Raw genomic sequence first — 12,687 nt, 5'->3', positions numbered from 1 at the left:
ACAACAGGACAACAATAGGATAACAACAGTGCGTGTGACAACAAAGAAAAACGCTGATCGAACGCCATCTTTGTCACTCTTGCGTTGGTCGCGTGGTACGAGGGTATTGTTGGGCGGTAAACATGTGTGTTATTGTTCCATCATTGTTCACCAAATATTCGTGTTTCAGTGTATGATGACTTGGAAAACTGTAGAATCTTGCCTCAATCTTGCCTCTTGATTCAAGTATAATATGTCATGTAGTTTTTATATCACTCAATATACTATACGGCCACTCCTATATTATTCAATATAGCTCATTGTAGTCTGTCCAACAGATTTCTTATTTTTGAATCCTATAAAAATATGTTCCATTCCAATAGAAAACTTGATAGATTTGAAGGAATGAGAAGGGATTTCAACCAAACCTATAAATATATATTTTTTGAGGTAATAATCGTTGCTGATTATTGGAGGAGCATAGTAGTTGTTTCTACTTTCTAGGGTCTCATTAGTCGACGTTGTGGGGGTTCTCATCATGAAATAAAACATTATCTGATTCAAAGGAAATTTACTTTTGAAACCTGTTTGAAATGATTAAATTTTTCTCATATTAAGTCAGCTTTCACACTGAATTTGTGAGTTAGTGGAGTGTAAATCTCATTTAAGTTGTAATCTATCATAACTCTTACAGTAAGACAGTGATGTATTGGAAAAATAACTGTAATTCTGAAAAAAATAAATGTAGGTGATCTTTGTCTGTTGTCAAATCCTATTATATTAAGCGAGCAATTTCTGTATATATTTATTTATTTATTCATGTATTTGGGTATTTATTTATTTATTCATGTATTTGGGTATTTATTTATTCATGTCTAACGTATCTCGAAAACAGCTCTAACGATTTTCACGATATCTATATAATAAGAGAGAGTAGGGTTGTGTTTGTTCGTGTGTTCGTTTGTTCACTTCAAAACATGTCAACTTGTGGATTGCATACCGGAAAAACCGGAATGATTTAGATCTCCAAATTTTGAACATAGATTCTAGAAACATCAATCTCGTGCACCTGGAAGCCCAAATTTCAATTTTCCTTCTAGATTTTTCAGAATTAATGTTCAAATTCATCTATGCTACTGTACATGAAGTTCCATAGCCCAAAGTGTGTTTTTTATGAGGAGGTTATGATGTAATGCTGTTACAAGACTAACATTTTCGAACTTCTGTGTAGTGCAACGGTAAAATGCTAGCTTATGGAGTGATGGTTCCTCGGTTCGAATCTTGATGGTTCCCAATTTTTTTGTTCTTAATTTTTTCCCTCGAAACGTATTATTATCAATTATTTTTTGAAGGAATTTGTTTTCATTACAATTGAACTTGGATTTTATCAAATAATTATTTTTAATGTGTATTTTTTCCACCAGTACAAATGAAATGGACATAGTCTTCATGCTGTAGGCCTATCATTGAATTTCATAAGAAAAACATGAATAGATCACAATAAAATAAGTAATAATTCATATTCTTCAGTTATAATGTTCTATCAGACACGAATTCCCAGTGAAACGAGTATTTTAGGTATTTTGTTTGGAATTGGGAAAACAAAAGGCTGTCTGATTCAAATTGAGGAGGATCCTAATCGAACTAAAATTTATTGATGTATTGGAAAAATCAATATGATTCTGTGAGGTTTTCAAGTATTATGTATTCTTCAGTTTTCTATACTATAATAAAGGAAAGAGCTGGCTTATACACGTAAGGAATAGGGAATTATGTTTGACGCATCATCACGTCTGAAATATACTAAACTGATTAATTTGAAGCTTTGCATATAGATTCTTAATTAACCGAGGATGGTTATTTATGCCTATTCTCAGTTCTTCAAGATTTCATTACGTCAAGTTTTCAATTTGTCATGCTTCCAGTTGTTGTATAGAAACAGCTGAACATTTCTTTTAAAAGGGACACTAGATGAGAGGTATGATTGGGGATCCTATTCGAATAAAAATAACTGATTTTCTGTCGCATCAAAACAGCACCGATTTCTCAAACCGTTCAAAAGTTATTCTCATTCAAAGATAATGATAAATCATGCATCTATTCATCATCTTAACTATAATAATGGAAAGAGCTGTCTCATACACGTACGTGATGTAGGAAAATTATGTTTGACACATCATCACGTCTGAACTACTGGACTGATTGATTTGAAATTTAGCATGAAGATTCTTCATTAACCGAGGATGGTTATAGGCCTATTTTCAAATTTCGAATTTTTTATCACGTCAAGTTTTCATTTTGCAGTTTTCAAATAGACCCTTGCGAAGCACGGGTTACCTACTAGTTTGGAATATTTTGATATTTATTTATTTAGTGTATGGCAGATACACAACTTTTATAAAGTTCATGAGTCTCAAATGCCTACATATATATATACACTGTATATTTCCAAATTCTTTGAGGTCTTGTGTAGTTTTCGGTCAGTATAAATATTTGGAACATAGTAGGTTTATGATAAAAATTCGTTTGCACTATGTCACATCTCTGGGAGAACTCGCTGAAGGACATGAAAAGGATAATAATTATTATTCATCCTTGGAAAAATAGCTGCTAACTCCGTCGTCTGTCGATAATGGAGAATGCGAGTGCGTGTCTGGGAGTGAGACAGAACTATGTTGAACTATTGCAATCAATCAGCTTATCTCACGAGAAATACTATCTAGAATTATTATCTAGAAATATTATCGATTTGATAAGAATATCTGTTTTTTTGACATGACCAACGATATGATTTTATTCAAGATCCATAATTTTTTTATTTATATTAACAAATTTTGTAGCAAACATAGCATATCATTCTAAATTAAATATATCTAAATTTTCAAAGTTATTCATTATTTTACAGTTTTAAGTGATAAGTGAGTGTTATTATGTTATTCAATTTGGGTTTTGAACAATCTAGATTCGAACTTTCCTGTTTTAAAATGTTTGGACTGAAAATTGGACCTGAATTCAAGTTTATGGAACATAACCTACTTTTTAGACTATTAGACTATATTTATAGTGTACTAGCCGTCAGGCTCGCTTCGCTCGCCATATCCGTCTAGCCAGGGGGCTCCGCCCCCTGGACCCCCGACTGGATCGTCCGAGAGTAAGATCAGCAGGCTCGCTTCGCCCGCCTGCATTTTTCATTTGAGCATTTTTATCATAAGTTAGAACAATCCAGTCGGGGGTCCAGACTAAACGTCTGGCTAAACGGATATGGCGAGCGAAGCGAGCCTGACGGCTAGTAATATAATATTCCCAGGATTGAAGTAGCAGTGCCCAATCAATTTTTCCGCGATAAATGCATTTACTCGTAAATCTTCAACTTGGTGCCAACCTAACAAAGTCAACTCAACTTAATGCCAACCTGACAAAATTATTAATTTAGTTGCCAGTTAACAACTGTTTCGAAGAGGTACTCTATCTAGATTATAGTTCTATAGTAACATATGATATGGAAATTTCAATCATAATTATGAGATTTGGAGAAGAAGAATATACATGCTAAAAGACGAACTTTAAACCCTTAAAAACAACCCTTAGAGTTAGAATATTGCCAAAAGATTTCTTAGTGCGCCTCTAAAGGGCCAACTGAACATACCTACAAAATTTGAACGTTCTTGGTCCGGTAGATTTTTAGTTATGCGAGTGAGTGAGTGAGTGAGTGAGTGAGTGAGTGAGTGAGTGAGTGAGTGAGTCGAGCGAAGCGACTGCTTACAACACTAAGTCAGTCAGTGAGTGAGTGCCATTTCGCTTTTATATATATAGATAAATCAAAATTCGGGAAATACACAGTTTTGGGATGTGCCTGTTAGTCCTGCCCCAATCATTTTGAAGAATTGTGTTCTGTTTATCAATAAATATAAACTATTCTTTTGTACTCCGGAGCGAAGCTCGGTGTCCGGATATTAATCATTGATTAGTGACATCGTATGACTTCAAATTTACGTGCTTTGCATGCAACGATGCAAGCCATGTCTTTTACCTTGCACATCAGTTCCATTCGTATGAATGAGCAATTCATGACTTTCATCAGTATTCAAATTTAGCATAGTAAAATCGATAACGATGACCGTTCTCAATAAAGTTGAAGTTGTGTCATCATTGTGTCAAGTTCATTCTTGTGTGTGATTGAATCCAAGTTCATATGATTTAACCTTCTCTCCTCTCAAAGGGAATAAAGTCAAACATTCTACAGTGCGTCAATAATATAATCCCAGTCATGATGATCATAACTTTCCTCTTGAAAATCGATAGTGGGAAATACGCGACTGATCCTCAGAATTATCCTTGACAATTTGCCACTGATAGGTAACCTTTGCATTCCAAAAATGTCCCGCACCTAAAAGGGCTCCCAATGCTGTCCACACTGTGACCTCAACTATTATTATTGGGCCTCTTGAAAAACAAAAACAAGTGAGGAAGCGCTGCTATACAACATTAAGTTCATACCATTCAACGTCCCACGTTCATTAGCTGAAGTAGGCTGTTTGTTTACACACGTAGGCCACTGAGTTCAGTGAAGAGCACTTTCAAGTGTGAGCTTCTTCCTCTTCACTTTGCTTGCTTTTTAGAAATTATTATAATTAGCTGTGACTTTGACAAATATAGGCGCCGTGATAACATGCTTTTATATTTATGTTTGATCACTCCATATAGTATGGTACTAATAGTTTTCAATTCGAATTATGATAGTGAATTGAAATCGGCTATGGTAGAACACAAACCGTACAAACCATAATTTATTATTATTTGTTATATCATTATGCATAATTGATAGAATCCACATAAATACTAACTAGCTTTCTTCCTTATAACTTAGTATCCTTCTTCTTCTTCTTCTTCTTCTTCTTCTTCTTCTTCTTCTTCTTTCTTCTTCTTCTTCTTCTCTTCTTCTTCTTCTTCTTCTTCTTCTATTGGAGGTTGGAAATCATCAATGCGATTCTCACCCCAATGATTGCAGCCCGGAATAGCTATTTATGTATTAAGAGCGTAATGCGCGACTTAATCGCCCGCGCAAATCAGTTATCACGCGACGTGAAGCGGAGTTTATAGCGGAGTTTACGCGAAGCGAACTGTTATAAACAGTTATTACGCGCGAATTACATACAAAATTTTTTCTACAACTGCCCAAACCTGTTAAATTACTTATATCGGCGGAGTTACAATTACCGACTTTTTAGGTTAAGATCTGACCTTTTGGCGAGCTGCTTACCATCAGCTGATTGGCGAGCGTAGAGAAACTCTTCTGCGCATGCGCGAATGATTTGCGAGCTTAAAGAAAATTTACTGCGAATGCGCGGATGGTTTGCGAGCGAAAAAGTAGATTCTCCTCAGAAATAAGCTGTTTTACGAGGAGAATTGAGTATGTAAATTCTTTTTTTACGCGCAGTTATAGAAAAAAGTTCTTTTGAGTAGCAGCCATACCAATCTCTCAAATTACATAGCCAGGAAAATCTTCTACGTCCTACACTTCTCTTTCCCCTGATCTTGTCCTGCATGATAAGCCTCAACAGTTCATACTTCTCACCCCTCATCACATGTCCCAAATATTATAATTTTCTTCTTTTTATCGTTGAAATGACTTGACATTCATTTGCCATCAGTAAGAGTACATTTCTTTTTGTCACCTTTGCCGTCCATGGTATCCGGCACATTCTCCTGTAGCACCATAATTTCAAATGCCTCGATGCTTTTGAGGTTTGACCATTTCAAAGTCAATGATTCCATGCCATAGAGTAACGTGGAGAAAACATAACATCGCAACTGTTACAACCAGTTTAATAATAAACTAATTGCAAACAAGAGGAAGAATGCAATGAACCCTAGAGTCGGCGGATCATGCCAGCAGCTCAACATCATGAAAGAAGTAAGGTTAAGGAAATCAAAATTTGAGAGAGCTAACAGAATAAAATATATTCCACGTAACAAATATGAAAATTGAGAAGAAACTAAGATAGTATTACAAAGTACAGAATTACAAAAGATTGATATAGTTTTAGATTTAGAGTTCATGAATTTTGGAAATAGCGCTACCCCTTTTATATTTCACTCGACATTATGAAAAATTTCCAAGTTATTAATTTGCGAAGTGAAGAGAATATGTAGTTGAAGAGAATGTAGAAATCTGATGATGCAGCTTACGGAATTCAGTAGAAAAATAAGTCATAAGTACTTTACTGTGTTGTATCTTCATGATGTTTAGTCCAGTTTACTCAAATTCCATGGTCCAGTAGTTAGATATTTTGTACAAGCCGGTAGTGTTTCACAACATCTTTAATATAATCATATTTAAAATTAATCGAAAAACCTGTATGGACAAATAGCAATCTGATAATTCTACATACAAACTTATTACTTGTTAAAACAAGATAGCTATGTTGAGATTGTAAAATCAGTAGGTAACAATTACAGAAAAGATACATATTAAATTGAGAGCGAGTTTTTCAGAAAATAAAATAAATTTAGAGACATTTTAAAGGTAAGAAAGAACAGAAGTAAAATATTAAAAAAATTAAATAACTGAGAATTAGGTCATTGGACAGTAGAACAGGTTAGGTCCAGTCATAAAGCAGAAAAACTATAACGTTTTGTAAATTTGACTTTAGATAATGAGAATTAAATATATTAAATGAATTCGGTATAAGGATCAGAATGTAAAGAAATATAACAAAATATTAAAATTAATATAAATGACATTACAAGTACATGAGAAAGTGATAAAAATCTACAAGCTAATTCAGGATCTACAAATTTAGAAAAAGGTTTTAAACTTACCCATCTGGGTTTAAAAACAAGACTCAATCAAAACATAAAGTAAAGAAGGCCTAAGCCTATTTTGGCATAATTAATTCATATTGGGAGATAATTAAATACAGAACGATATGAGTCAGAACAAGCCAAAATCCAAAAGATTAGTAGTGACGAAGCATCTCGTCAAGAATACAGTGTAACAGACCAGCTGTTCAACCGCAGTTTTGCCAACTTGCAAAACAAAATACAAAAGTATAAATCTTTTCTGAATTATAAACAGACAAAATTCGATAATAATTATTCAAATTATGGAATTAAAATTATAGTTAACTAATAAGAATTCAATTTTGGTACACAACTTGCATATTCTAAGTTGCAAATCAATATCTCGGCTGCACAAAAGTATCCTGTATCATGTTTTCCTTCAATTAAGAGATCTAACTATGACGCTTGTATTTGACCGCGTCCATTTTGTCCATAGAAGGAACATGAAACACGGAACTTAGGACACTGACCACTCTCTGTTTGCACACACTTAACTATTAAGGCTGATCTCTGATGTTATCAGTTATGAATATTCATTGATGATGGATGATATTGAATATCAGAGTATTCAAATAAATCCTTTTTACACTTTTTATTTGTATTACTCTAAAAACATCTTTTTATCAGTGTATGGTTCTTGTGATAATCAATTTCTTGTTATATAATTTATAAAGAATAACTATTAATCTTGATTCATTGATATGATATCTTCATTTTATACCGGTCAGTTCAAAAATAATTTCTCAGAACTAAAAGTCTATTCGAGAATAAAACTCAGGTTAAATCATCCATTTATCAGTTAGCTAGAAAGTGTTGAACACAAATGTTAACTCTTTATCTGGCTGAAAGTTGAGTAATACATTGAGCTTTGCTGATAGCCACTTGGTGAGTGTAGGAAACAGCGGTCAAATTCATGACAACAGGTTGTAACAATAGAACTGGCAAGTTTATAGGTTGTCATCCACACTTCCTTCTCTTCACTGTGTCGTCTCATCTTCTCTTACCCTTTCTTTCTCCTTCATGCTAAATTATCACAATTCATGTATCGATTTATTCTGTTTATGTAATGAAATTTATCGAATAAATATTCTTAATAATTGATGATTTTACTGACAATATTAATTTTCTGTTTTAGGTAAGTTGCTGTTGATGAGTATTTCATGTGAGTACATGGTAAAGAAAACCTTCATCTTTTGCAATTAAGTTGTAAATTAAGGTGTAATTCGACAATATTAAGTAATATAATCGATAAGTCGGAAACATTGTTACTAATCTATTCTGCTATTTACTATTCACTCATTCATAAAAATATGTGCTAAATTCTACCAACGTCTCCGATTTCTCAATTTCAGAAACATCGTTTTTGTATGTCTAGTTTTTCTGGAGAACAGCAATTTTACTCTTCATTGTTTTAGCAATAATTATTGTGAATCCATTCAGTGCTTCTCATGTGGATAACTAACTGAACTGAGTTCATCATGATTTCTTTTCTGTTTGATGAGATATTATCGGTGGAGAATCACTATAATATATAATAGTTCTTGGCTATTTGTGCAAGCTCTAGACATACTCGCACATCATAATTTCTCCACAATTCCCTTTCCATTTCAACAATAATTATTATTACTAATAATACTGTTTTTCTAATTAACTGACCGATTGAATAATCTGTTCCTATTCACTTCATTCAATATTATCAGTTAAGTAAGTACTTAGTGGCACCGTTTTTGTTTTTTTTATGGTGGGAGGTGGTGAGGGAGGCAAGACACTTTTTGAACCCCCTTCTCAATAATCGCTCTGTGGTGGCGGAGGGGATTGAGCAAAGCATGCATTTTGATAAAGTAGCAGAGTACACAATTTTACAGTTTCATTTTCTAAACTATTCCAATGACCTGGAATTCAAAACTTAGCTCCCCCCCTTTAATAATTCTATAAAGTCAGCGCCGCTAAAAGTACTTCTCGTTTTCCAATCATTTTCCACTAAAGTCTAGTTTTGTTTACAGACAGAAACAGACTAACGTTGCAGAATACTCCCACAATCATACGTAATAATCCTCCTTCAATAATTAATCTCCTTCAATCAGTCACTAAGCCTCCTGTAGAATATTCCGATTGTTAATATTATATCATAATCCTTCTTCCATGATAATCAATGTATTGTGATTGCGCCTAAATAATTTGCCTACTTTTAAGATCCATAACGCACTGTCCCACAAATGTCACTCGGCAATGCGCACATAAAAATGATTCATGCACTAATAAATCAACAGAACGTGCACTATAAAGTTCCATATATTCAAATTCCTAACAAAGGACTGGCTCAAGAAGTCATTATAAGAGGCACAGTTTCATTGTGAATGTGTAATTAATCTTGTTCCGTGGGAAGGAAGTAGCCAGAATTATATATTATGCAACTGGGAGATTGAGGAGATAACGGTTTTGTTGTTGGAATCATCCAGAGGTAAAAGAAAGAAAGACAAATTGAAAGAGAAAGACGGGAGAATGAGTGAGTACGTTTGAGTACATGAACGAAAAGTACGTGAAGCGTAAACTGAGCTGTAATTGGATAACTCTGAGGTTTGTGTTGCTTGAAATTGCTACCCATATTAATGTAAACAGCAAACTTTTGGTCCTGATATTCTGTAGATTGATTTTTTCTCCTAATAATCTGGAAATTGTCGGAATTGGTTAGTGGTTCGTGTGAAAAGAAAATACTTCACCAAGTTATCTCTTCTGGGTAATTCTATTAGATGAAAGGGAATGAGGACTATGAGCTGTTGGAATGCTATCAAAGAAGTATGACAGACGTAAAGATACTACAATATATTCTCAGAAGGCCTATACTACATTAGAACTACATAATATAATATATGCTACTCAAATATTTTGATAACAAGCATAAGAAATTAACTTGAGAGGCTGCTAGTATTGCATTTTTTCGTAGGAGGAAACTTGAATTACAGTAGAAGCTCCAATATACTGTGTCCTTATAGTTATAGGAGAAGAGCACTCTATTATCATTTCAGATGGAATAATAAAATAATATTTGAGATAGATTGATTAATTTAGAATTCAAAAGCTTAAAACACGCAGGCCTCTATATCCGCAATTTATATTATGATTGAACCTCAATAGCATGATATCCACTTTATCAATTCTATTTGAATTGAAAATATAATCCAGAAGTTGAACACAGTTCTATGATTCAGAACTCAGTTCTACAAGAGCCCATCATTTTTAATCTATATGAGTTTAACCGGTGATATCCTTGTCTCATGACTTAAATAATCTTCTAAAATATTAAATCTTCTATGTGAAATATTCGAAAACAAAGGGTTCGATAGTCATTCTTGCAGACTATACCACCGCGCACCAATGTAATCGGAGGGGGGTGTTTCTACTCTTCTATAATATTTACTAAAATTATACTGCTATCAAATCTCTATTTTTATCCTTGATTGGTTGGGAGCTTCTAGTGGATTGTTCATTTAATCGCTCAGATTATCATCATTATCATCAATTGTCACCTATTCTAGCAACTATAGTTACTACGAGCCAGGAACTTCATTGAAATACTTTTAAAATTTAACGTCAGGTTTATTGAATTCTAAATCAACGAATCAATAAAAGGCATTAACATTAAAATTTTTAAACAAATTTATCCAGTAATCGATTCAGGACAGAAGGCATATTCAATTTTTAATTTCTACACTTGGGAAGTTGCTAACTTGCTGGAACTAAATTCAGGCCGCGGTCATTCTATGTAACTAAATTTTGAGCTAAATGAAAACAACAGTTTGGCACTAACCATTTCCACAATTTAAACTTCGACTCTTTAGAAACACACACATACGATTTAAGAAAACTCTCTATACTGGAACTCACACGCACAAATAATGTCATAGCCTCCTGTAGAATATTCCGATTGTTAATATTATATCATAATCCTTCTTCCATGATAATCAATGTATTGTGATTGCGCCTAAATAATTTGCCTACTTTTAAGATCCATAACGCACTGTCCCACAAATGTCACTCGGCAATGCGCACATAAAAATGATTCATGCACTAATAAATCAACAGAACGTGCACTATAAAGTTCCATATATTCAAATTCCTAACAAAGGACTGGCTCAAGAAGTCATTATAAGAGGCACAGTTTCATTGTGAATGTGTAATTAATCTTGTTCCGTGGGAAGGAAGTAGCCAGAATTATATATTATGCAACTGGGAGATTGAGGAGATAACGGTTTTGTTGTTGGAATCATCCAGAGGTAAAAGAAAGAAAGACAAATTGAAAGAGAGAGACGGGAGAATGAGTGAGTACGTTTGAGTACATGAACGAAAAGTACGTGAAGCATAAACTGAGCTGTAATTGGATAACTCTGAGGTTTGTGTTGCTTGAAATTGCTACCCATATTAATGTAAACAGCAAACTTTTGGTCCTGATATTCTGTAGATTGTTTTTCTCCTAATAATCTGGAAATTGTCGGAATTGGTTAGTGATTCGCGTCTTATATGTGATTCGTGTGAAAAGAAAATACTTCTGGGTAATTATATTAGATGAAAGGAAATGAGGACTATGAGCTGTTGGAATGCTATCAAAGAAGTATGACAGACGTAAAGATACTACAGTATAATCTCAGAAAGCCTATACTACAGTAGAACTACATAATATAATATATGCTACTCAAATATTTTGATAACAAGCATGAGAAATTAACTTGAGAGGCTGCTAGTATTGTATTTTTTCGTAGGAGGAAACTTGAATTACAGTAGAAGCTCTAATATACTGTGTCCTTATAGTTATAGGAGAAGAGCAATCTATTATCATTTCAGAGGGAATAATAAAATAATATTTGAGATAGATTGATTGATTTAAAATTCAAAAGCTTAAAACACGCAGGCCTCTATATCCGCAATTCATATTATGAATGAACCTCAATAGCATGATATCCACTTTATCAATTCTATTTGAATTGAAAATATAATCCAGAAGTTGAACACAGTTCTATGATTCAGAACTCAGTTCTACAAGAGCCCATCATTTTTAATCTATATGAGTGTAACCGGTGATATCCTTGTCTCATGACTTAGTTAATCTTCCAAAATATTAAATCTTCTATGTGAAATATTCGAAAACAAAGGGTTCGATAGTCATTGTTGCAGACTATACCACCGCTGCGCACCAATGTAATCGGAGGGGGTGTTTCTACTCTTCTATTATATTTACTAAAATTATACTGCTATCAAATCTCTATTTTAATCCTTGATTGGTTGGGAGCTTCTAGTAGATTCGTTCATTCAAATGCACAGATTATCATCATTATCATCAATTATTGTCACCTATTCTAGCAACTATAGTAACTACGAGCCAGGATCTTCATTGAAAATACTTTTAACATTTAACGTCAGGTTTATTGAATTCTAAATCGAACGAATTAATAAAAGTCATGTAACATTCAAATTTTTAAACAAATTTATCCAGTAATTGATTCAGGACAGAAGGCATATTCAATTTTTAATTTCTACACTTGGGAAGTTGCTAACTTGCTGGAACTAAATTCGGGCCTCGGTCATTCTATGTAACTAAATTTTAAGCTAAATAAAAACAACAGTTTCGCACTAACCATTTCCACAATTTAAACTTCGACTCTTTAGAAACACACACATACGATTTAAGAAAACTCACTATACTGGAACTCACACGCACAAATAATGTCATAGCCACCTTTAATGTATTAGAGGTGGCTATGATAATGTCCTGATTCTACTACTACTAACTCTATTAAATTTTGGTTCCTATTTAACTACATAAAAATTACTGATAACTAAAAACTTTTCAATTTGTCCCTCTGGATGGGC

At 33.6% G+C, this 12,687-nt stretch overlaps 1 protein-coding gene across 1 annotated transcript in view; it reads left to right on the top strand.

The window, feature by feature from the left end:
• The window catches only part of LOC111057022 (transcription factor SOX-4-like), a 148,605-nt gene that overhangs the window by 103,295 nt on the left and 32,623 nt on the right, over positions 1–12,687 (top strand). The window lies entirely within an intron of this gene.

This window comes from Nilaparvata lugens, chromosome 2, assembly GCF_014356525.2.
Source record: "Nilaparvata lugens isolate BPH chromosome 2, ASM1435652v1, whole genome shotgun sequence".
In the NCBI taxonomy this organism is placed as follows: domain Eukaryota; kingdom Metazoa; phylum Arthropoda; class Insecta; order Hemiptera; family Delphacidae; genus Nilaparvata; species Nilaparvata lugens.
This window is presented reverse-complemented; position numbering and strand designations above follow the sequence as displayed.